This window comes from Heterocephalus glaber, unplaced genomic scaffold, assembly GCF_053883595.1.
Source record: "Heterocephalus glaber isolate CG9 unplaced genomic scaffold, H.glaber_assembly_v1.0 deba00001673, whole genome shotgun sequence".
In the NCBI taxonomy this organism is placed as follows: Eukaryota; Metazoa; Chordata; class Mammalia; order Rodentia; family Bathyergidae; genus Heterocephalus; species Heterocephalus glaber.
The window spans coordinates 11,135,502-11,161,886 of NW_028258410.1; the positions used below are offsets into that span (position 1 = coordinate 11,135,502).

Here is a 26,385-nt window from a genome sequence, read left to right on the forward strand (position 1 = left end):
AGTCGGGTGTGGAGGAGTGCAGAGGGTCTGTCTGCACGCTGGAAATCCAAAGTATCCAGTTGAGGGTCTGGAGCTCACTGTAGTGTCCCATGCAAGTCCGTATCAGGAGGCCAAAGGATCTGCAATAGAGGCTGCAGGGTCTGCACTGGAAGCCAGGAGATGACTTCCAAGGTGAAGACGAAGACTGGAGCTCCTCCAAAGAAGCAGAATTGAGCCCTCCTTCTTAGTTTCCCTTCTATACCGTTCCAGCGACAGCCGCCCAGGGTTGGGTCTTCCACACCCAGAGCTGTGCCGATCCAATGTATTTGGGCGCCACTTCCTCAAGTTGACACATCTGTTAACTATCACACATGCCCTGGGAACCTGTACCAGACTCTTGGTTGAACGTATTATTTTGCACAGAGATTGGGCTTTAGGAGCTTCCTAGGCTGGGTGATGGGAATCCGGACACAATGGTGACCTACAGTTAATGAGACTGGAACGTGGGGCTCCCCTGACATGACGCAGAGGAAGGAATCCAAAGTCCTTGGTCAATGAGAACACTGAGGGGAGGTATCATGCACAGCCTTCACCCCTCACCCCCAGCTACTCCTGCTACCCAGAAGCACTGTCTTCAACATGGCCCTGAGAAGTCCAGTGGATCACCTGCACCCCCTTCCCAAAAAGGTCTGTGGTTGCTGCTTTCTCAGGCCTGGGGGAACTTCAGGGGACACCAATGTCAAGAGGGGCTGGTGTCATCATTTCAAGGTGGTGATGGGATCCCAGAATAGTTGAGAGCCAAACGGCATCACTTAATTGTCAAAACAGATGGAATGTCAAACACAAGAGCACAAGGGACCTTCTGGACATTCTTTGGCTTCTGGAGATCTTTAGCAATAACCGATGGACCGTGGTATCCCTAGGGATTAAACAGGTAGTTAGCCTACTAGGATATCATTGTCTATACCTTAAGAAAAACCCTAAATGCAGGAGCAAGTAAATTGACGTGAGTTGTCCAGTCTTAAGAATGAGGTCAGTTTGCAGACACAGGCCTTGGAGTGCAGGGAAACCCAGTTCCCCCTGAAAAAGAACCCTGTATTTGTGCCACAAAGATACATTGTTAATCTCTCTCTAAGCCTCCCTAAAGGGACCTGTGGCCACACACTAGAATAACTGTGATTTGGGAGGAAAGTACATACAGGAGTTGCTAGATACACTGAAAGGTAAAAAAGCCAGAGAAGCTGAATTTCTTCCTGAGGGTAAGGAAAATATGGAATTAGAGGTGAAGAAGAAAGCCCCAGACAAGACCAAGCCCCTCATGACCAAGTGCACAATGGCTGCAGACACTGGGGTGGCTTTGCACATGTTCTTAGGCACGGTATGTGGATGGGTTGTTGTCTGTACTAATTAGTCTCAGCTTCTTCCTCCTACTTCTCATACTCGCATGTGATGTATTGGAGCTTAACTTTACAACTTGGTCTTTAGGGCACAGAATATTCAGTGAGACCTTGACTGAACTTGAAGAGCAGTTACTTCAGTCCTCTCCTCTGCTTTCTCATCTTGAGACAATTGAGGTCTTCACTTATAAGGATGGTTGCATTTTGTGAGGAACAAACACAGAGCTGCTTTGGTTGTAAGAGAGTTCAAATGTGTGTAGCAGGGGGTACGTGTTGCTAAGTGTGCAAAGGGGTAGATGGCGTCAGTTATAAATGTGTTACTTCTCAGTTCCCCGTGCACCTTTCAATATATGCCATATAAAAAGCTATGCCAATTCCATCCACTGTTTCTCCTTAAAGAGAGTGCAAAGTAAGTTTTCCCAACCGGGGATGCTGGAGTGTCATTGCAGGAGGAAGAGGCTTCCTGAACCTTCCAGCAAGAACCAAGGAAAGAGTTCTGACTCGCTCTAGCCACAGGCCCCTCAGCATCCTTGAGGCCTCGGCCTGGTTATAACCTCTCTGCAGCCCCTATAGCATGGAACTCAAGCTGCTGCTTGGGCTCCAGCCAGCTGTCTTCAACCCAGAAGGTCCACGGAGATCTTCCACTCCTTCTGCATCCCCAGCAGCCTGCACAGCGTGTGTCTGTGGTTGGGGCGTCCACCCCAAAGAGCTTTACTTTCCAAGCATGCAACTGATATCTGAAAACCCAATTTTCCTGGTACCTGGATTCCCAGTGCATGTCTACGTCTCTGGCTGTAGATGGCTTGTCTCCGGTCTGCACACTAGAATGATGCCTACTGTTTACCCAGTGAAGCCACAGAGCTCCAGTCTGGTTAAACCAGACTGCACTTCTGGTGTCAAGCAGCCAAATCACCTCTTCTACAGTGAGGTCTGATCTCCTTGCACATTTGCCCTTCCTTGGGTACTCTCTCAATCCTAGGGTACTATATGGAGTTTCCTTGGGCCTTAGGGTCACTAAAAGTATAATTAATCATTCTTACATTAAACCTCTTTCATTTAATCTATTGTGCAGTTTCTATTTCCTGATTGGATTCAGAAAGCTTGTTAGACCATATTGCAGCCCATAAAAGAATCTAAACAAATTAAAATTATTGAAATCAGACAGAATATATTCTCAGATCACAATGGTATCAAAATAGAAATCAGTAGCAGAAAGACAATAGGAAAACTCCATATATTTGAAAACTAAGTAGTACACTTCTAAATAATCCATGGGTGAAAGAGGAAGTCTCCAGGGTAATAAAAAATACACTGATGAATGAAAATGAAAATACAACATCTTAAAATTTGTGGAACATAGCTTAAACAATGTGGACAGGGAAATTTACAGCCATAAGTTCTCACATTAGAAAAGACAGAGTTTCAAGTCAAAGCTCTAAACTCCTGCCCCAATCTGGTAAAAGAAAAGCAAAATAAACCCAAAGCAATCAGAAGGAAGGAAATAATAAACAAGGAAAGTCAATAAAATAGAAACAAAAATAGTAGAGAAAACTCAATGAAAGAAAAAGTTTCTTCTTAAACAAGACTATAAAATTGATTTAGAATCTCTTCAAAAACTGACAAAGGAAAAATTAGAAAAGAGACAAACTGTCAATAACAAGAATGAACTGGTGGCTGTCACTAAGGACCCTGCAGACACGAAAAGTTCATAAGAGAATAACTATACTCACACATATTCGATCGCTTGGATGAAATGGACCAATTCTTCAAAAGGCACAAACTACCACAGTCCACCTAATCGGAAATAGATAATATGAATGAATAGCATTCTAACTATTATCAGATTGAATTTGTGGCTTTAAAACTCCCACATAAGAAACATCCAGGCCCTGATGTGGAGAGTTCTAATTTTTAAAGAAAAATTAGCACCCATTCTATATAATCTTTTCCAGAACATAGAAAAGGAGGACACACTTTTCAATTAATTTTACAAACCTCGGTATTACCTTGATACCATAAAACTACTGACCAATGTCCCTCATGAATAGAGATGCAAAACTATTGCAGAATATTAGCAATAGAATTCTATGGCATGAAAAGAGTTACAAACCATAACCAAGAGCTCAAAGGATGTGTTCACTGTATTCTACCATATTAACACAGTAAAAAGGAAAAAATCACACAATAGAGAAAAATCATCCCTACTGATGATTTTAAAAAAACTTTTGACAAAATTCCACACTCATTCATGAAAAAAATCTTTCAGAAAAAAATAAAAATAAATAGAAATTGTCTTACATCTACAAAACAACAACACTGGCATCATACTCAGTGGTAAAAACTGAACTTTTGTCCTGAAGAGGAGAACTTTAGGATGTCCATTCTTATTGATCTTAGCCAAAAGATAACAGAAGCTCTACCCAGTGCAATAAAGCAAAGAAGAAATACAAAGTACGGGGACAGGAAAGACATATAGAAGCAAAGGAAGAAATAAAATTGTGTTGATTTGAAGATGGCATGATAGTCCATGTAGAAAGATTCCTAAGGAATCTATTTTTTTTAAAGTCCTGGAACCAAGAAGTGAGTTCAATAGGATGCAAGTCAACACACAAGAATCAATTTTATTTCAATAGCTAGCAGTGAATATTTGGAAACCAAAACTTAAAATACACTGCCACTTATACTCACTCAAAAAATTAAAATTCTTAGGTATAAATCTAGCAAAATAGGTATAGGTTTTATGCTGAAACCTACAAAACTCAAGTGAAAGAACCCAAAGAAAATCTAAATAATGACTGGACATATTATATGCATGGGTTGGAAGACTCAACATGGTAAAAATGTTAACTTTTCCCAAACTGATACAGAAACTTAGAGAAATTCCTGTCAAAATCCCAGTAAGGTTTTCTAAGTTCTAAAATCTATATAGAAAGGAAAGGGAATTAGAAAAATTCAAACAATTTAAAAGAAGGATAATAAAGAAGGAAGACTCCTCCGCCTGCTTTGAAAACTTATTGTACAGCTGTAGTAACCAAGAGTGTACATGTGTCAGGGGCATAGACACATAGACCAGTTGGATAGTATACTACTACTAAAGCAGAAATAGATGAGCATAAATATGACCACTTGATTAGTGTGAGTGTACATGCGAGTGCGGCTGAGGCAGGAGGGTTGAAAGATCAACCCCAGCTTAAGCAAAAGTGAGTTAGCAAGACATTGTCTCACAATAAAAAATAAACATGGGGCTGGGATGTAGCTCAGTGCAAAGGTCCTGAGTTCAATCCAATACACACAACGCACACACACACACATATACACTGGGAGTACAGTACGTCAAAACCTTGGAATATCTGAAGAATGTCAACAGCTACAGACATGGAGAAAATATTTGCAAACAACATATCTGGCAAAGAACACATATCTAGAATTTAACAAGAACTATGAAACCTGACAGTAAAAAAGAAAACTTAGAGATCCAGCTAGGAGACGAACAAATGATAAAAGAGACATATGACCACAGAAGATATGCTAAAGGAAAATTGCCCAGGAAAAGCTATTCCACATCTTTAGCTACCAAAGAAATACAAATTAAAGCCACAATGAGACATCACTGCACTCCAATATAGAATGGCAAAAGTCAAAACAGTGAAACATCACACATCAGTGAGTATGTAGAGAAACAGGACACATTGCTGACACAAAATGAAGTGATTCAGCCACCCCAGAAAAGAGCACGGTGGTGTCATTTAAAAAGTTAAACATGATGCCAGGTGTGGCGGTGTGCACCTGTCACCCCAGCATCTGGCAGGCTGAGGCAGGAGGATTGTGAGTTCAAACCCAACCTGCACAACTTAGTGACTTGCTGAGACCCTGTCTCAAAATAAAAAATGAGAAAGGCCTGGGATGTGGCTCAGTGTGAAGGCGCTGGGTTCAGTTTCTAGTACTGCACCCCCCCCCAAGTTAACCATGCAACCACCATTTAACCCAGCAGTGGTGCTTCAGAGCATGTACTCCAGAGAGTAGAAAACATGTTCACCCAAAAGCGCTGTGCGTGAATGTTCACAGCAGCTTCAGTCGTAATAGCCAAAACATGGGAATCACCCCAAATGTCCTTCAGCCGATGAATGTCTAAACCAACTGGGGTGCACTCATATCTCAGGCTACTTGTCGGCAGTAAAAAGGAACAAACTACTGACGTAGGAAATAACCATTTGCATGAATCTCCAAAGAATTATGCTGAATGAAAGCATTAATCCCCAGAGCATACACGCTGAATGATTCCCTTGTTGGAACACCCTTGAAATGACAAACTGTAGAACTGGAGAGTAGATGTGTGGTGGCCAGGACTGAGGAGGGAGGTGTAGAATGGGAGAGCAGGCAGGAGTCACTGCGGTCACGTGGTCACAAGGGTTCTCACGTGATGGAAATGTTCTGTACCTTAGCTCCGCCACTGCCAGCATCCAACTGTGATTGGCAAGATGCTGCTGTGGAGGAAACCCAGGTGAAAGGTACATGACAGCTGTCTGTATTATTTCTTACAACTGCACATGAGTCCACAATTATCCCCAAATAAAAGCCTAATTTATTAGAATAAAAGCAAATACATACATAGAATGAATTGAAACAACATTCCCCATGTGAGTTCATGTTATCTATTGCAGCTTTTGTAGTTTACCCACAGTTGCTCAGAGCTTACCGCTGCAGAGACGCTTTTCCTCAACATAATTTTCCTTCTACCAACTCACTGTTCCTTCGTAATGTACCCTCATATTCTAAGGGAAGCTGCACTGCTAGCATCCATAGGAAAGCTTTCCTGTGGCTATGAACCCTAAGTAATCCAAAGAAACTACAACGAAAACCATGGAGCCCCATGGAACCTCACGCTTGGTGGCCAGCCACAGCCAAGGTAAGCTTTCCCACCTGTGCCCAAGCCAGCACTGTGGAAACTGCTCAGTGCCACTTACCCCCTGGCTCAGCCCTCTGCCGCGCCCTTCCCCAAGGCCACTGTGGGTGGCAGGTCCCAGACCTCAGAGACAAGAGCTGTCTCTGTACCTTTGCTGCCTACAAAACCCCGTGACCCTGAACAAGTCACCTCAAACCCTCCTGCCTTTCTTATCTTGCAAGTGGGCTTGCTCCTCTGTTCAGAGGATTCGGTGACAGAGCAGCTGTGACTGTCCACACAGGGAAGACATCCCACGTGTCCCACCCCACCAACACCACAGAGGCCTTCCCTCTGCTTTTCCAGTCTGGGCTCCCTGTGCACACTGTGTCTGTCTCTCTGGCTGGTCACCCCTGACCCCTGGCCGTGAGCTCGTTTCCCCAGGCAGCTGTGCTGTGGCCATTTAGGTCATGCTGGGTAACCCTGCTCACAGGTAGCTCCTCCTCCACGACTGACCCTTCCCTGGCTTCCCAGCTGAGTGTCAGTAAGGAAACAAATCTTCCTGCCCTAGCTTCTGGCAGTCTCCTCGCGGAAGCTAGGATTGCCACAGAACCTAAAGGTTCACTCTGATTAAGATTAGCCTGGGACCCTAAATACTGGCTCCTTAGTGGGAGTAATGAGTCGAGATGGTTAAAAGCTACAGTATTTCAAGCTGGTCTTGACATTTACTCTGCTTTTCCTTGTTGGCCAGTGATAGCATTTTTTAAAGTTGCATCCTGTCCCTTGCTACATTTGAGCAGATAACATCTCTGGTTTCACTCTTATAGAAAGATTTGCTACGGGAAAGTAGAGGCGTGTTACCTCTCAGAAGTTGGCTTCCATGGCTTATCTGAGATTCCCTCCAGCCCTTAGCTATTTTGGACACTGAGAAGCCAAATATGTATATAAATACAGGGTTCATTGGCCCCTGTAAATCTCACTGAAAAATGCTACCCTTGGGTGGCTGATCAGTAGAATGGTGGCTATAAATGGTGTCTCTACTAAAAAACCTTGATACTTAGATTATGTGTGTGTGTGTGTGTGTGTGTGTGTGTATTTAAAACTCTTGGGCAAATATAATGTATGTTTCTAACCAATTCACACCTTCAGTTTAATTAGATTCAACGCTGAGAAAATAACAGTTTATAAAGCACTAAATTTCCCTCTCAGTGTTTTCACATTTAGTAGAACATGGGTTGTGGGCCTAGTTTCTGACAGCCATTATGAATTGCAGTAAATATTTTGACAAATGCAACAGTGGTGGTAAGCACACAAGGGAATTACTGAACTGGGTCAGACCCAGTTTTACGCAGTTTTTCTTTTTAACTGCATGCTTGAAGACAAATATATCATTAAGAACACTGGGTAGAAAAGTTTGTTGCGCTTAACAAAAAACAAAACTGGCATCTCCTACATGCTTATGCCGTGGAGAATTTACATACCTTTATGAAGAGTGGAGCATTTTCAGCCAGGGATGCTCTGGTTCTGACCCTGCTGGCCTAGCCTGGTCTGGAGACGGCAGCCACAGACCCAGAAAGGACCTCTGAGCTGCTCAAATGGAGGATGGCCGGCCTCAGGCACTCCTCCCCACGCTGCCCAGAAAGCATCCTGGTGTCTTCCACCAGCTCCTGTTCTGCAGGCAGCATCTCAGAGCATAGAGAGATGTTCTGTGCGCTTTAGAAAATGAAATAAAAGAGCAGGACCTCCTGGAGCTTAGCCTTTGAGTCAATTCCGTGTTTAACAGAGAAAAGCACCATTTTGAGTAACCTGGAGGTGACTCAAGCAGAGATGAAACTTGGTCTGGCTCAGAAAAGGGAAGTAAATTATTTTCTATACATTACTTATGTGACAGTAGCAACCCTCAGAAAACAGGAAGAGATAGAAGCAGAGACAAAAAAAAAAAAATACAGCCACAGCTCAGGTCTTTAGTAACTGTGACTGTTGATCTAAGAGCTCATAAACAAAGGCTGCTGCCAAGAAATGTAGGTGTGCAAAAATATCACCTGAGACAGAGACTGCGCCGGGCAAGGGAGGAGGAGCAAGGCCCAGGGCGCTTGTTTCCTGAAGCTGTGGCTGGTGCAGATGTTTGCAGGGCCTCCACTGTGACCCTGCAGGTTCCCGGGGCCTGGAATGAGCAAGTCCATTTGCAGAGGCCACACCAGCGGGTGGGCATCAGCCAAGGTCACTGTGATGCCATCTTTATTTTAAATTTTGATATTTTACTCAATGTGGATTTGTTGTCATTAATTTTTATTTTTAAAATATTGCACCAAAATCATCTCCATGATAAGTTTTTGAACCTTCAATGGTGTTCCCCAGGGGAGCATCTCTTTCTGCCCCCACCTCAGCCCTGTTCCCTCTGTTCCCAGAGAGTCCAAAGACAGGCATGAAGGAGAATCCAGTGACAGGACCAGGCTTCTTTGGAGGTCTTGAAAAACTTTGGGAATAGATCATCACGGGGGTCGGTTTAAACCTGCTGAACTAAACACCTGAAGAGGGAAAAGTGTGTGATGCATGTGCTGTCTCTCCATATTACATGAATTAGCCCCTCCACATCTAATTTTTCTAAGCACTACAATAGAGTTTGACTCTTTACAGCATGCAACCAATAACCCATTGGCTGAGCATGTGGTAATAGTCACCACAGAAAAAGAAAAATAATTTTCAAGGAACTACCTTGCTTTCTTGACCCTTTTTCTTTCCTAAGGAAACAAACAAAAAATAAATCGATCCCTAGCCAAGAGCAAGGGCCTTTGGCAAACTGCTCTCTGTATGACCATTCTTTGAGACAGAACAATCGCACGAAGCCACAAGCCATGCAAGAGCATCAGATGCCCCCACCCAAGGGAGACACAAGTGGACAAATAATGTCCCCAAGGGCGATGGCACACTGGCCTCGGGCGATTGGACATAAATGTCCCTCAGGGAGCTGTGGCAGGAAGAACAGAATGCTCCCTTGCCTTTGGGAGAATTTGGGGTTCAGTCCCCAGGACCTTTCCCACACCCGTCTGGGACAGAAAGCAAGGTGCCCAGCCATCAGAGCCCAGCCGCCTGGCTCTCCGGGCTGTGGGTGGCAGATCTGAGCAGAGCAGGGGCACGGAGATGGCACAGCCTCACAAGCAAGCAGAGACTGGTGATGCCTCCGGTGCCTCCGGAGTCAAGTCAGCAGCGGCTACCAGACACAGCTCCCCAAGAGCCTCCCAGGAGCTCTGGCCCAGTTACTGCTTTCTCAACTTGGTAATCCTCTTCCAAGGACTGAACTCGTGCCCCAAAAGTACGTGTTCAATAAATGAATGGGGAAACCGCAAGGACCAGGGTTCGATCCCTGGTACCAATAAATAAATAAATAAATAAATAAATAAATAAATAAATAAATAAGGAGAATGGATATCCCCATTTGTTTCCATGCTCTTACAGATACCATGGGCACAGTTTAAGAAGAACCAGGGCCCCCAGGTCTAGTCATGACAGATGGCCATGTCTTCTCCTCTGGAGACTCTCTCTAGATGGACACTCAGCAGGACATCTCTGCTTCTGTGTCCCCACCCCTTCTGGTTCATCTATCCCTTGTGTCATCAGCATGGTTAGGTCTCTGTCGCGTCACCATTCCTTGCACGGGCATGCCTTCACATTCAGATGACAGAGCCCCAGCACACCTACCAAGCATGAAGTCAGTCCTTGGTTAACATCTGCTGGACACCAAAAACCTGTCTTGGGGAGACCTACAACTCACACATCGGCTGACCTGCCCAACGCAGAAGGCCCGGAAGGCTCCAAATCAGGGTCTAGAGTCAAAGGCAAGTGCAATCATTCCTGTTATCATGGACATGGGACCCCATGCTGGCTCAACAATGCCCCACTTTGGGGCATACACACTGTGGCTTCACATTAAGCCAGTTCCCTCTGGAAGCCTGGTTTCCCTTAATGGCCTTCACACAGGTCTCTCCACTGTCAAAAGAGGCTCCTAATTAGCATCCTCATGCAATGAAAAATGGGGTTGTATTTGTTGAGTCCCTTCATAAAGAAGCACTCCACGGATATGTGTGACAGTGGGCTGTTCTCATTTCTAAGCTTATAGAAAAGCAACCCCTCCACCGACATGTAATTGGACAAGTGCCCCGTGCAATTATCTGTCTGCGCGTCCTCAGGGCCACTTAAATGATGTTTTTATTTAAAGCATGATGCATCCAGCAAGGTTCTGATTATCCATGGTAATGGGGGTCAAGGATCAGCTGAATAATTGAAATGGAAACTTTATTTCTACTGAGAGTTTCTCTCCTCTCCCCTTCCTTCCTTCCTTCCTCCCTCCCTTTCAGCTCCCAGCTCTATGGAGCATAGAATGGGTGCTGGGCTGCACATCCCCAAACCAGGACTTTGCTACTAACTTGCCAGTGACAAGAAGCAAGCCCTGGCCTCCCTGGGGGCCTGGGAAGGAAGGGGCTGCACCATTTCTCGTGACCAAACCATGTGCCATCTTTATTCCTATTCATATCGATGTCATGTTCCTTCAAATTCACTCGCTTTTATCCTTTAATTTGCCCCAAGCTATATTACTAGTTGATGGGATCGTAATATAATTTTGTAACGTACATTAAAATAACTCCATACATATTGTGTGTCTTTGAAAAAGCTGTATCAAAAGGTACTACCAGCTGCAGCGTGGATGCAAGAACAGAAGGCGAGCATTCTCATAGGTGGGAGATGGTGGAACCCATCCGAAGTGTGGAGCTCCGGGGCTCTGCCGCGCAGGGTTGCCCCATGTGAACACCCCATGAGGGTCACCGGCTAAAAGAGATGTAGAACTCCAGAGCTAACCTTGCAACTCACTGATACAATTATTCCAAAATAAAAAGTTTATTAAAAAGAAAAAAAGTCCTTGCTGAAGTTAAAGAAGGCAAAAAGTCACACAACGCACATGCACACACACAGATTCCCACACGCCTAATACCCTCGGGGATTTGCACACCAGTCTTGGGGAAACATCTGCCCAAACTGCATGCCTAAATTTTCTGATCCATGGAACAACTGCATGGGCCGTGTGTGGGGCCCAAACCCACTGGGATGAGCACATGAGGAGGGGAAATATGGATGAGCCCTGTCGCCATTACCAGTGGCTCAGTGGACACAGAGTGAGCCAGAACAATGCCCTCTGGCTCACAAGACAGTTTCTCCCAAACTGTTCTTCCCTCACCTCCCCTGACCTGCTGCCTCATCTCCTCTCCATGGGCACCAAAGGCTGGAACAGAGCGCTCCCATCACGTTGATGTGGCTGGCTCCATCAAGGCTGCACTCCTGGCACTTGGAGGAACGACACAACGCCTCCCCACACCCACCAACCAATGTTCTCGCCCTAGTAATTGCCTTCTGCAGTTCATTTCCCCAAACCATCGCCACGGGCTGCCTTTTCACACCGCTACATGTAATGAAAGGGCCTGAGTGACATCAGAAAAGCCGGGGAAAGGCAGGGCATTTTGCTTCCAAAGATTGTGTCCCTATTTAGGAAGCCATGATACGGCTCCTGAGCTCTTGGCTATCAGACTTTTAATCATAGAGTGTAAAAAAGAAATCATTTTCAGCACCTGAAGTGATTTTGTTGCCATCACCCACTGTTTTTGTAGATTAATTTTTTCGACCAGAAAGAAAAAGTCTTATATTTCAGCTATAACAGGAAAAGCTGCGCGCCCTTCCACCCCCTAAAGTTTCCTATGTAAGAAGTTTGTTTTCTTATTCTTTTTTAAGGGGAGGTTCACGATCCAGATGAGGACCATGGCAGGCTAAGACCTGCCACACCTCTTGCTTGGGGGTCTGGCAAATCACCATCTGTTGGTTGTATTTACCAAACAATGTGTTTAAACAGTTCAATAAACAGATTAAAACACAGATTTGTATATTAGCCCCTGCCAGCTGCTTCTCCAAGCCAAGAATACGTTTCTCCTTGTGAAACCAAATGATGATTGTTCCTCGAATCCAAGTGCTGGCCTGGGAGACGTTGAGCCTTCTCCAGGCTGTGGTTTGTTCTTCCTCCCTACGGCCTCTGATATCTCCTTCTGGCTCTCTTTCTGACTGCCTGTCCTCTGGGTATGTTCTGATTGTCAGTCCCCTCAAATCCTTTCGGAAGGAGGCAGAGCTCAAATTATAAGCCACCCAACTGGAGTCTGGAGCCAGAGCTCAGGATCCCATCCACATCCAAAAGATGGAGTTCTTGTGACCCCAGTTCATCTCTGCCCCAAGAATCACAGCTCCGCTCAAGTGGGATTTGTTTATATTTTTATTTTCTCCTCCTTTTAAAAAAAAAACCCTTTTATTGAAGTATTTATTCAACTTTTTGAAACAGGAGATCCAGACTTTGCAACCACATAGACAGACCTGGAGCAGCATCACGCGGAGTGAAGTGAGCCAGGCCCAGAAGCACGAGTATTACAGTCTCACTTGTCTGTGGGATTGAAGAGAATCAAATTCACAAATGCAGACAGCGGCATGGTGGTTACACGGAGATGGAGGAAGTGGGAATTGGGGAGGTGATGGTCAAAGGGTACAGTTCCAGGTATATGAGGTAAGTTCTGGAGATCTATGATACAGCACAATGCCTACACCTAACAATAGCATAGTGTGCGCTTAAATTTTTCTAAAGGTAGATCCTATGTTAAGTTCTTTTTACCACAGATAATGATAAAGGAGGCCAGGGAAACTTTGGGAGGTGAGGGATATGCCAATGGCCTTGATGGTAGTGTTGATTTTGTGTACTCTTCCCTCAAATCACAGAGCAGTGCCCATTAAACATGTACAGACTTTTATAGGACTTCCCTTTCAGTGCTAAGATTTCAATCTTCAGTTGAGCACTTGGAAAAGAAAGAACCTCATCCATGCATCCTCTAGTCTACCCCCACTGTGGATCCTACAAGAGGGGTTTCCAATCACTTCTCCCAAGACCAGATGCTGGGGGTGCAGTGAGGGGTCCCCCTTCCCTCAGGGCTCCCAGCTCATCTTTTAACACTCTCAGAGAGAGGTATCCACCTTAGGAGTGGCATAGAAGAGGAGCTCAGCCCCACTTGGGTTAGACCAGTGGCATGACCTCACCTAGAAAGATCCCAAAACACCACCCAGAGCTGCGGAGACAAACTGAACCAGCTAGTTCAAGAACTCTATGGAGAAAAAGAAGGGCCATTGCACAGAGGAAGCTCCACAGCAAGGTGACCAAGAAAGCAAAGAAGGCAAATGGGATTCACAGAAAAAGCTTGCCCTAGATCTTCTACCAGTTTTGTAAACCAACAAAAGGAGAGGGGCAGTAATGTTCAGCTATTATCATCAGCCAAATGAGACTGTTCATGAAGATGCACTGAAAGAAGTTCAACAGAGTATGTGCGAAACTCCACCACCAGGAGTGATGAAACAGAGATCCATTGAAAGAAGGGCTAGAATCCTCAAGATTACCCGCAAAAGCTCTAGAAATGTGGTTAGTGGCAAACAACCATTACCATAGACTGGAAATTGAACATCAACAAATTACAGTGATGGTGAAATAAAAATCAACCCCTTGTAACACTCTCAGAGAATGAAAGGTTCTTAGAATTTAGGTCCAATAGTGCTTTAGGCATCATCTAGTCAAGCAAGGTCAAGTATAGTACAGTGCCCTTCCCTCCTCCCAACGTTCAGGGCAGATGCGGCTGTGGTTCTCTTCCCTACCGAGCTGGTACCCAAAGTTCCCTTTACCCAAACTTCCAAGGTGATCTTTCCCAGTGAGGTTAGCACCTGAGCTAAAATCAATTTCCCACCCCTTGTTTCAAAGATCATGCGGCAGCGAAAGATGATCAGCAGTCAATAAGCAGAGTGGGAACAGATTCACCCCTCACGAGGCCCCGCCATCATCCATGGCATGAGGTTCCAGCTGCTCCTGTTCACATCAGTGTCTTCTGAGCACACACAGGTGTGCAAAGACAAACGTATTGGTGCATCATGTGCTCAGCCTTGCCTGCTCTCCCATCCACTTGAAAGGGTTTCATCTTTGTCCAATCTGTCCCTTCCCTTCCTTTTGCCTCCGAGAGGGCTTTGTATTTACAAGGCTCTCCTACCATCTTTTGTATGATGCATAATCAAGATAATTGGAGAGCAAAATGATAAGAAAAGCCAAACAAGCAGATTGTAATCCAAAACAGCAATGAAAGAAGAAGATGTGATCTCTCCCAGGTGTCAGGAAAATTGCATTCAAAGGTTACTCACACATTCAACAAATATTCACCACATCCTAACCTGTCCCAGGCTTTATTGAAGCCATGGGGTCAGGGGAGAAAAGGATGGGTGTGATCTTTACTCTCAGGGGGTTGATATCCTAGTGTGAGAGAAGGCCAAGAAAATGCATAAATGACTGAGGCCACTTTAGAGGGGAATGGGGGCAACAAAAGGAGGGGCCGAAAAGAGCTGTAATGAGCGACAGGGAAGAAGGTAGAAAGGGCAACACTTCACAATCCCGGGAAATAAGGAAGCCTCAGCCACAGGAAGTCCAAGGGGAAAGAAACCTGGCAGAGGGGGCAGTGAGAGCGAAGGCATGGAGGTCTCACAACTTATGAACAGCAGCAGAGGCTAAGGGGCCTTCAGGGTAATAGCAAGGGAACAGTGCTAAGGGGGAAGCTGGAGGGAGCGCAGCAACAAGCGACACAGAGCTTCTCAGGCCAAAGGGAAATTGTGTTCCAAGTAGCACGGGAGAGCAATTGAGAGCAACACCAGCATCAGAACCAGAGGTCTCTGCAGTTCAAAGAAGAGGGAAGCTGGAGTTGCAATGGAAGAGACCACACACAGTGGATGGATAAAGAAAGAAGAAAAATTAGGGTATTGATGTGGATCCTGTGAAGGCCTTGAGCTGCCAGCTTGCTTTCTGCACGCTGCTCTGAATCTGGTGTTCAGAAAATTGCTCAGATCCTGGACCACATGGAGCCCGGTTCTGACGGGGCGACATACACATTGTAAGGGACCGGCCGATTTGTGGTGAGATGGCTGTGTGGGTGCTTGCAGAAGCACCAATTTCTGAACGCATCTGTTGCCCCAGCCCTGAGATGGGAAAAACTCAAGCCGCATTCAAATGTTCCACCCTCTGTGAGGTATGACCCAGCTTTGCAGATAATGGGGGGCATGCCCTCCTCCGAAGTCCCAGAGCTCGAGGACATTCTGCACCACTGGAGACCTAAGGACAGTATATTATAACCGACTGACACATCAGTCTCTCTCACCAGGCATAGCATTGATGATGTGGACAAAAATGTTACTCTCTTAGCCTGACTCCAAGTAGGTACTTGGTGAGTAATTGTTAAATGAAATCTCTCCATCGTATTGGAAGAGCAAAAACTGCTTGTGGCTTCTTCAAAGAAAGATTTCACTACAGCACAAAGTAGCAGGGCAGTTGTTCCCTCTCCAAGACCACAAGGCCAAAGCCTCCTGCCGCCCTGTCCTTGACCCTTGGGAGTTCAGCAAGCCTCTCCTCACCCCACCTTGCCCTTCCTAGGGTGTTCTGAGGGCCCTGGGGACAGTCAAACATGCTCTTCCAGCCTTGCAATCAGGTCTTGGCTGCAGGAGATCCAAGCTGTCTGGGCAGAGTCCAACACAATTAAGCACTTCACCTTGTATGCCTTGGCACTCGCTCCTTGGTGGTGGAGCAATGAGCTGCTCCTGCCAAGCCTCCTGCTCCCCAGGGATCTGCCCTGTGAGGAAGGCCACACCCAGCCCAGTGAGGAGGGCCAAAGAGAACTCGAGCCTTGACCTTCTCAAAAGTCAGGCAGTGGGTCTTAAGCGTGCTTAATATCTAGTGACTTCTTCCTGTTCTCTCTGGGTCCAGTTCCTCAGGATTGGGCTCAAACAGGAATAACTCAGAGCCTGAGGACCTGGGGCCAGTGCACGTGTTCTCTGAAGTAAGCCAAGCAGGGTGCTGAACTCAGGGATAGAGTCTGCAGGATGCTGTCTAGTGAGCCCCTGGACGCACTGGGCTGAAGACGGTGCAGGTAGCCAAGTGATGTTTTGGTCAAAATATACAGGCTGCCTTCACCCTTGCCCCATGCAAGACTACTCTCCGCCATTGCCAGAGCAGCCTTTTAACATAAAATTACATCCACACATCTCCACTTTAGCTAAAAATCTCCAACATTCCCACTGCTCTTAGGATAAAACAATATCCTTTGATCCAAGTTCCCGTGAGTGCTGGCCTCTGCCGACCTCCCCAGCCCCTTCCCCAGCCTCCCTTCTTGACACCCCAGCCCAGACACACACTGGCCTTTTAGGTCCTTCAGCTGCTGTCCCTGTCAGCATCCCCAGAGAGCAAAACTCATGGTCTACCACATCCTCTTCATTCTTGATTGCCTCCTACTACACTTTTAGTGATCATAACCTTAGGGAAGCCTTCTCAAACGCCACTCCCTGACCAGCTCAGATTCCAATAAGCTCATCGTGATTGAAATTAAATTATTAGATGTACCATTACTTACTTAATGATGCAGTTCCCATGAGAGTAGAGATCTTCCTAGTTTGTTCACCTGTTCCATGCACATGGCCATGGATGGATGGATGGATGGGTGGGTAGATAGGTGGAGGGATGGATGGTGAGGTGGATAAATAGATAGGTGGATGGGTAGGTGGATGAATGGATAGGTGGATGGGTCGGTGGGTGGGTAGATGGACAGACCTCCCAGTCAAACTGAGCAGCCCACAGAGTCTCCTCCACAATTTTCTTATGCTGTCCCTTCAGCCCGGATTTCCTTTCTTTTCCTAGATTCACATTCCCAAAGGCTGCCCATCCCACAGGTGGATTTCAAAGACTGCCTTCGCAATAAAGGCTTCTAGGACCCCCTCCCCAGCTAGAATTGATCTCCCCCTGTCATGCACCCCATCTGTAGGAAAAGACCCAGATAAAAAGACTGCTTCCTTCTCTCCGGAGCCTCAGGGAAGGTTATCCTGGGAGACAGGAGCCATGTGGCCTTCTGGGAATACACAGATCATGGTGGCAGGTCATGCACACATCAACACACCCCGCAGCCTCAGCATCTGGCTCCACACTAGCCCCATCACATCTGCATCCACACAGAGAAAACACTTGTGTGCATTCACCCCAACCCACGTGCACCAGGAACATGAGGCTCCCAGGGGCCCAGCAGCTCTCAGCCTGCTACCTCTGGCCCTGTTAGAAACCACAGGCAGATGGAGGCTGTGTGCCTGGGTCTCCCATCCGGGTAGGTGAGCTTCCTTCCAGGCAGGCCAATGTATTTGCGTATTATTTGCATGTGTTGACATACCCCTTCCCAACTCTCTCCAGACCGCTTCCAAGCTGACCTGTTATTGCTGCTTTTCCAAAGCTTGCGCTGCTCACCCACCCACTGCCAGCGAGTACTATGCAGGGAGACAGGCCCGGCTGGCGGAGCACTCCAGGGATTCATCCCAATCTCCCTGGGCCTCAGATTCTCCCTTGGACAGCGAGTTATAACACATCTCTATTGGGCAGAGCCAAGGAGAGCTTCTTCACACATAAAACGTTCATTCGAGTACTTGTGGGCACATAGTGGGCTATTCATTCCCATCAGAGGGTCAGGAGTCAACTCTGGATAAGGTTTTTCCCAACTCTTTTCCCAGTGGCATTTCTGGGCTGCACAGTGTGGGTCTCCTATGCTACAGTTGCTAGGTGTAACAAATATATTAAGAATATAGGATGCTTGTTAAATTTGAATTTCAAAGGAACTGTAAATATATCTTATACAATCCTTTTATGGTGAGAAAGTATTCAGTTTTCTTGAAATTCAAATTTCTTTTTTTTTTTTGGTACCAGGGATTGAACTCAGGTCCTTGTGCTTGCGAAGCAGGAGGCGAAACCACTGAGCTAAATCCCCAGCCCCTTGAAATTCAAATTTCAATTGGAAGTCCGGTGTTTTATCTGACATCCTTACCTGTGACCTGAGGCCCACTGGCTGCTGTTATTACTAATATCCTGTTTTTTCACAGCCTTTACCTGAGCTCAGAGAAACAGTCTCTATTTCCTAATGCGCAGCTTCCCAGTCTAGAATGAGCAGAGTGGGCCGGGGGTACAAATGGGTAAACTGAGAAATGCTGAAGGAAGAAAGAGAGAAAGAGAGAGGGAGAGAGAGCATATTTCCTAATTTAGTGAAAATCTAAAATCTGTCCCTCTTTAGTCTGTGTGAGAAGCCCTGTGGTTATCACTGCAAACATGAGATTGCGTTTCCTGTGGCAGAGCCTGTGTGTGTTTGCATCAACAGAGCCTGTTTCTAGGGCTTCTCTCAGGATGTGAGGCCCGTGACAGGTCACAGAGGAAGAGGTGAGCTGCAGCAGGGGGCCTGTGGGCTGGGCCACTCTGGCCCCCGAGGTTGGCATGAGGGTTATGGGAGGGGCTTGGCCCCGTGGGGAAAGAAGCCCCTCCACCAGCGCTTTGCCCAGCACCTTCCCTGCCACACACAGATCAAACTGAAACTTTCCCAGGGTGCAGTGCAACAACAGGGCGTTGTTGGCCTCCTTACCTATGCTGGAGGACCTTGCAGGGTGGGCCGAGCTTGGGCATGCAGGTTCACGCCAAGCTCTACTGTTCCCTTAGAGCCAATATCAGGCCTGAGGTCTATGTAGGGCAACTCTAAGGAAGCACACAGCACAGTGGTGCTTCCGGCCCACGCAGAAGGGCTCAGGCTATGGACACTCTCAGTTGAATGCCTGTCTCATTCAGGAATGACCATTTTCCATGAAGATTTCTTTTGATTTTTTTTTTTTTTTTTTTTTTGGTACCAGGGATCGAACTCAGGTCCTTGCGCTTCTAAGGCAAGTGGCGGAACCACTGAGCTAAATCCCCAGCCCCTGAAGGTTTCTTTTGAGAGGGAGATCTTGTCTTACAGTAAGATCAGTGGACATACTGTGGGTGCAATGCAACATTTTGTATTTTTTAAGATAAAATACAAAGAATACAACCAAATATATAGGCTCTGTTTTTGTTCTGTAAGATGGTGATGATAAGGCCCCATGCCCACTGGGAAGAGGCAAAGATAACACAAGGACAGCCCCTCCCTCAGTCAGCAGCAGGCCCCAGGAAGACCTTCCTTCGTGAGAACATGAATTTCCTGAGACCCCTCATCTGCTTCTGCATATCAGACCACTACTGCACAGAGGAATCACAAAGCAGCAGAGGGGGCCTCTGGGGCCCCACAGGAAGCTAGTGAGTTCTTGGTTGGTTTTCTAATAGCATCCGCTAGTCCCATCTCCAACACAGGACAGGGCTGGAAAGCCATTTGCCCATCTGGTCTGCCAGGCTAGGAACCCGGTTTGCACATCCATGGCCACCAACATGGCCAGCCCTGAAAGAGCCAGAGACCCTCGTTCCCAATGGGGAACCATTCCCTGGCTCTCCCTCTCGTGGACACAGTTGTTCCTAGCCCAGAGTGCTCAACTGTGCCCTTCTCCCAGGCTCCAGATCCTCTGGGGAAGGAGGTGGTGCCCTGAAATCGAGGCACCCGGGACTCACCACAGGTCTATGAGACTGAGACGCGTGAGCTCAGGATCCCTGAGCCAGCAGTGTGTGTGCTGGAACTGAACCTCGCGATCTGAGACCCTGGGAACCACCCTGCTGGCTCCACTCTCTGTTATGTCCCTTATTCCTAAGAACTCCAGTGATTCGAGGATGGTAGTCTCTCTCAAGAACCTGAAAGTTAACTCTGCCAATGATCACCAGAGCACCTCTGTACGTTCTGAATTTCTCTACTTCCAACCACAGGTCACTAAACATAATGGGAACTCTCCCGGCCTGCTCTGAAGAGCTCAGCCAGATACCTCTCTTGGATAGGCCAACCAACAATGACTTACAGATGAAGAAACTGCACACCACCCTTGACAGGAGGTGCCAGACAATGAGTCCTCCAGGGCTCAGACCAGCTCTAGGATAATGGGAGAATATTCTGAATAACTTAGGAGCGTATAAGGGAGGTCTCCTCATTAGCGGCCACGATGTAGTCCCATTGTCTCACTGACCCAAGAATAGCACAAATGTACAAACGCATCTGTCCCAATGAGTTGACTACCACTTGGCTTTTCACTGCTCCTTCTGCATCCTACTTAGCTGGACACTAACCTCCTTCCCCCTGACCGGAAGCCAGGAACCACGCTTATGGTAGCTCCTGCTCTGACATTGCTCTTCAAAGTGATGACCTTGCCTCTGAAACACGGGCAGGCCTTTCTGGGATAAGTAGCCTCACACACAATTTCACCCGACATCCAGCCCGCCCCAGTCATGTCATTAGTTCATGTCAAACTATTACAGCATCTAAACTATATTAGAAGATGTTCCCAAGTTATGAAATCAACTTTGTCAAAATCAGCCCATTTGGATCTCATTTTTCTTCCTAATTTTTTTATTTCAAGCCGTGGCCAATGACATATATATAATTTAATCTTGTACAACCTCTCCTTGTTGAAAAGCAAGGCATAACAATTGCAATTCTCCCTTGGCCAATGGCCAGACATCCAAGGACTAGAGCCAGGAGATTAACAGCTGGAGCCTAGAGGACAAGGACAGAGGGCAGAACATTCTGGGTGCATGCTTGTTTCAAAGACCAGACCTTGGAGAGCTGGGAGTGCCCATGCCGAGCATCGACACCTCCAGTCCGAATGGCATGCTCAGGCCCTTCAGAAGTGTGCATGAAACATGCCTGTGACATTAATTAATGCCAGGCAAAATGTAACAGCAGATCTTGGAGACTAAAAATAGATCTTTGCCAACTGATTCATCCTGACTGCACAGAACTGGGAGCCTTTTTCTCTGCTTCTCTTTTACCATGTACATTACATTATGGCCTTTTTTCCCTTTCTCTCCATCTTTGTTGTTCTTCCTTTTCTCTCTCTCCTTGCTGAGAGGTTTCAACCTTCCGGAAGTGATGTCCCCACTCAGCTACCCTCCGACCCATAAGCATGCTTAATAAGCAAAGAAATCATTTCTTTTCCTGCCTCCCATGGTTGTAACCCATGTAATTTGTACTTAATATTTTCCATGCGGATGTCTCTGCCTGTGGCATCACACACAGAACTCTATAGCTTCATTTCCGATTACAGTCCCTTCTATTTTAAACTTTGTTGATTTCTACAAGGAAGGAAGCCTATTTCATACAGATTAGCTGGACAGCTGGGTCTGATTGCTTCTGATTACCGGGCTTGGGGCCACTGGGGAAACAGGTTTCCCAAAGCCCCTTGGACGGAGAACCATTCCATATTGCCCCCAAAGTGTGGGTCAAGGCTGACTCCAGGGAGGAAGGGCTAGCAATCAACAGGTCAAGCCAAAGGCAGGGTCACCCCTTAATCCACGCCTCAGGTTTGGGAGGCTGGGCTGGAAGCCGAAGTGGGGCAGCAGAAGCCCCTGGGATCAAAGGCTCTGTCGGGGCCCTGATGGGGGCTTGTGTCAGAGACAAGGCGTGTGTTGGCAGGGAGCAGCCATCATCTGCCTCACAGAAACACTCAGAGGCAACAGACAGGCTCAGTGATTAGGGTCCCTTCACCTGGCCTTGCATCCCAGACCTCCAGGTGCACAAAGAAATCACAAAGTCCTCTCTCACCTTTGAGTGGTCAGTCCACAGGCAGCGGGGGGCCGCTGCTCTCTCCCGAAAGCCGGAGGCTCCGATGAGGCAGGAGCATTCTCCCTGCTCGTCCCATGTCTGCCTTCTTTTTATGTCTCCTCTAGAGAAAACCGAGTGCTGGAGAGTTAAAAAAAGAAGTGTGTGTGTGGAGGGCGGTGGGTGTCAGGGTGCCGGGGCGGAGGGGCAGGGCCCGGGTGGGGAGCAGCCTGCCCAGTGTGGGCTCGGGGTAATGGCCGACGCTGGTGAGATGGCTTTGCCTGCGAGAGCTCAGTGGCACAGCAGCTCTGCGTGTGGGCGGCAGCAGCTCCGCGGCTGGGTTTCAAACCATTACACTGAACATTTGCAAACAGATAAAGAAACAAAACCATCGGGTACAAATGGAAACTTCTGTTTTCCTTCCTCTCTCTTTACTCTGTCCCCTTGATCTCTCGGCTGGAGTTTCCAGGGAAGATGAGGGTGCAGATGGACACTTTCCCCTCAGGGACCCCCACCCAGCTTTCTCGGCCACACCATCCCGGGCTGCTGTCGTGCAGTGCACGGGCAGATCAGGCCTGCGAGCCCAGCCCCCGGGCTCTGGAGACAGCCAATCACGTCAGAAACATTTTCCCTCTCCCAGGGTCTTGCCCAGAATCCAGCCGCTGAGAAACATCCAACCTGAAGAGGGTTTGATGGTCTCTCACGCTTCCTACTTCAAAGCTGCTTTAGAACTGGCCAACAGGAAGTAGGGTGAGAGGCACTTTCATCTCTGGCTGACACTTCCCACAGAACATTCTTTGAACAATAGAATGAAACACTCCATGAAGAGAAAAGGGGTCCTGTAGTCAAAGTACCTTGGGAAATGTATCCTTACTGCTCTGGGATAATCACAGAACACTTACTGGGTAAAGGCTCTGAGAAGTCCTGCAATAAAGAATCCTTGTTATACTTTCTTTAATCCAATGCTTTCCAAATGTGTAAAACCTTAGATGAAAGGATCCCCTCTTAAACAACAATACACATGCACAATACACTCACCCTGCCTTCCACCCTCACCCTGATGTTAACATTGCCCAAATGAAGTCTTGCAGCAAGAGAGTGCAGGAAAAGGTCAGTATTAGGAGTGAGGCAGTCCAGGTTCACCACCTCAGGAGGTTTTCAGACTGGTGTCTGCACTGGTGCCACAGATGGTGTCAGTGAGTGCAGACTGTGGTTCCGGTTCATGAATGGAACCTGAGCAGGACCAAGCTGGCGACAACAGGACGTTTCTGAGCCATGGCAGTTGTGACAGCTTCTCTCTCTCTGAGTGCTCATCCTCTTCACTTACCCGGCCCGGGAATGGGCTCCCAGGGCCACTGTAGGACAGAATCATGGGGCCTCCTCCCCAACAGACTTCTGGGGGATGCTCTGAAGATGCGGCAGAGCACGATGAACAGAGGCCCCAAGACATAAGCACTGAGCAGAAGTACTGTCGCTGGGGATGGCAACAGGAAGGTGGTAGGAAGTGAACACAGCAGACGAGAGGAAAGACAGGCCTTGCCACTGGCACAAGCAAACTGAGAGGCTTTCAGGCCTGGCCCACGGCACACCAGCTGTGACTCTACTGCCAAGGCCTTCTGTGCACTTGAGCCCTGGCCCCTCACCTGAGAAATGGTTTAAGTCAGTGACAGCAAACCTTTCAGAGCTTTCAATAATACCAACAGCCTACTGGGCAGGTGTGCTGAAGGCTCGCCATTACTGGTTTAAACCAGCTGTTCTCAATTAACGGGGATTCCGCTGCCCAGGAGGCCATGGACAATGCCTGGAGACGATGCCGCTGAGAAGGCCTTCAGTGCATAGCACAGCCCTGCCCAGAAGAAGGTACTGAGGCTGAGGGACCCTGAGCTAAGTGGCTCCTCGGTGTCCCTTAGTGGGGCTCAAATGAGTTCATGTGGATCCCAGGAGGCACGTCCGGTCTGACTGTCAGAAAGAGACTTCCAGGTCATTGAAATGGCATTTGCTTCTTGCTGGGTGACAAGATGGAAACAGACGGAAAGTAAAGTTAAAAATTCCCTAAAAAAAAAGAAAAAATTCCCTGCGTCAGACCAAAGAAAGAGAGAAAGAGAGCTGGCCTACCTTATAAGCACTCCAAATTACAGGATTTTATTTTTTAAAAAATAAGGAAAGGAAAGAAATGCCTCCTCTTGCTTAAGTACATTAGACAACTTGAACTCTGTGTGAATGGAGTGAAATGGCTATAGAAAAGCTCTAAAAAGCTCCCGCACACTTTGGAAGATAATCATTCATAATTAGCATTTTATAGAAGCCATTAAAGAGCCTTTAAACAAAGCTGAAAATTATTTGTTGACCTTCACTCTGAAGGTGGCTAATGGTCATGCTGACAACACTATGCGTCCAACCTGGTTGGGGACTTCTTTGAAGAAAATCTTCACCCAGAGTTGCAATAAGGCCCTCAGCACACAGCAAATTATTAGAGGCCAACAAAAGAGTGAGTTTCCAGCTGCTCAGCTTTAGGTGGACGATCTGCTCAGGCTTCATGCTCGTCTTCCACCCTTGTGGCACCCTTGAGGCAGCTCGGGCCCACGGCTCGGCAAGGGTTCCCTCCTGGGTGGTGAGAAGTCCAGGTGAGTGCGAGGCTGCCAAGTCAGAAAGGGCCAGGCCAGCCGAAGAGGGCCAAGGGCGAGGCCCAGCTCCGCAAGGAAGAAAGAGAGGATGTGTGTGAGGAGACACGTGCGTGGGCCTTCCTCCTCTCCAAGCAGCTTTCAAGGAAGGGTCAGCCAGCCAAGTTCCTGATGTGGGGGGGCCCATGCCGGCCAGGTACATCAGCTTCCTCCAGGCATGGACACAAACACGGAGCCCAGCCCGGCAGCCTGGACTCTCCTGTGCATTCCTCGTGGTCCTGCTCACTCACTCCCCAGGACAGGCTGAGGTCTTGTGCTTGGGAACCTCCTGGGCCGGAACTTTGCTAGGCCCTTGGAGCAAAATGGTAAAGAACAGAACAAAGGCGTGGCCCCTAAGTTGATAGTTGGGGTAAAAGAGAAAAAAATAAAAAATCAAAGAATAATGCAAAACATCTGTTTCAAGTCATTCACTGGCTGGCAATTTGAACTTCTACCATGTAATAGAAGCAGTCTGAGGAAAGAAAGCATGGGTAGAAAAATGACTATCCAAAACCACAATGAAAGCAGAGCAGTGCTATTAAATTCCAGCCTGCAGAGTACTGCTCAAGAAAACCTCTAAAACTGAGGCCATCTCTCTTGGTCAAAAGGGGTTAGGAAGAGCGAGATGTTAACAACCCATGACTTGGCTCGTGTCATTAAAGGGGGCCGCTTTCCTGCTCTGTGAGGTGCTGCTATCGATGCCAGGTTCTGTACACCCGAGAGTCGTCTGTGCTGCACAGTGGCTATGGATCCTAAACTGTGGGAACACTGTGTGGAGTGCGGGCGTTGCAGAGGAGGGAGAGGACACGGGCAGTTCAACCACCGACTTCAGGTCCGAGAGAAGAGTGCTTCAGAACCTGGGACAGCTCCCGAGCCCGCTTGTCTAGTTCCTCACTTTCTCAGGCTGCTGCCAGGACCGAGGACACGTGCAGTGCCCTGCTTCCACATCCCCACCAAGAGAAACCTGCCCGTTTGTCTGTCAGAGTCCACTGCTCGCTGCGCACCTCGCTCGCTCTTGGCCCTGCTTCCTCACGGCTTCCACCCTGTTCCCACTGCCAGCTACCGACTTCTGTCCACGCAGCACTCAGCTCTGCTGAGTGAAGGTCTGACCACTTTCCCTAGTCCACGTGGAGCCCACAGATGGGGAGAACTCAACCTCTGGGCCAACCCATCAGCTGTCATCTCTCCTGGAGACGCTGCTGTGGGGCCCTCGCCCACCAGCGAGTCAGCATGGAGCCAGGGGCGGAACCAAGTGAGCTTCCCCAGAGGGCACAGCCAGCTTTCCTTGGACTTCCCAATCTGAGAGCCGGAGGTGAGATGCAGGCCAATCCACTGACTCAGGAGCTCATTAAGCATGGTTCACAGGCAAGTTTTTTAAGTTATATTTTTGTTATTTTTTTCTCTTAGTATGACTTTGATAGTACAGTTGGACATAGCAAACTCATGTTTCCTTTTTCAATAAAAATGTATCATCAAAGAACAGTACTAATTTTATTATAAAATGTACATAGAAAGCCAAAGTTACAATAATAAAGTTATTTCAAAAAAGAAAAATAAAGTTGAAGGAATCACACTATCTAATATTAAGACTTACTATATAGCAACAGTAATTAAAATCATGCAGTATCGATGGAGCTAAACACCTGAATCAATAGAACAAAATAAAGAACCCAGAAATAGGCCCACACAGCTATGCTTGGCTGATTTTGACAAAGGTCCAAAAGCAATTTAATGGAGGGAAAATAATCTTTTCAACAAATGATGCTGGAGCGATTAGACTCAGTAGGGAGAGAGAGAAAGAGAGAAAGAGACTGAAAGAGATAGAGACAGAGAGATCCTAAACCTCTCACCTTACGCAAAAAATAACT

At 47.2% G+C, this 26,385-nt stretch overlaps 1 protein-coding gene across 3 annotated transcripts in view; it reads right to left on the reverse strand.

The window, feature by feature from the left end:
- Positions 1–22,401, reverse strand: part of Znf831 (zinc finger protein 831) — a 117,254-nt gene extending 94,853 nt beyond the window's left edge. The window contains exons 1-2 of one of the 3 annotated variants that reach the window (XM_087197947.1): positions 21,861–22,401; positions 3,107–3,170 (exon numbers count right to left, since the gene is read on the reverse strand). The gene's annotated coding sequence lies outside the window, so the exon portion shown is untranslated. The remainder of the gene's footprint in view (positions 1–3,106; positions 3,171–21,860) is intronic. The other 2 variants (XM_013070791.3, XM_013070792.3) reach the window with 2 other exon arrangements.
- Between the last annotated feature and the right edge of the window lie 3,984 nt (positions 22,402–26,385).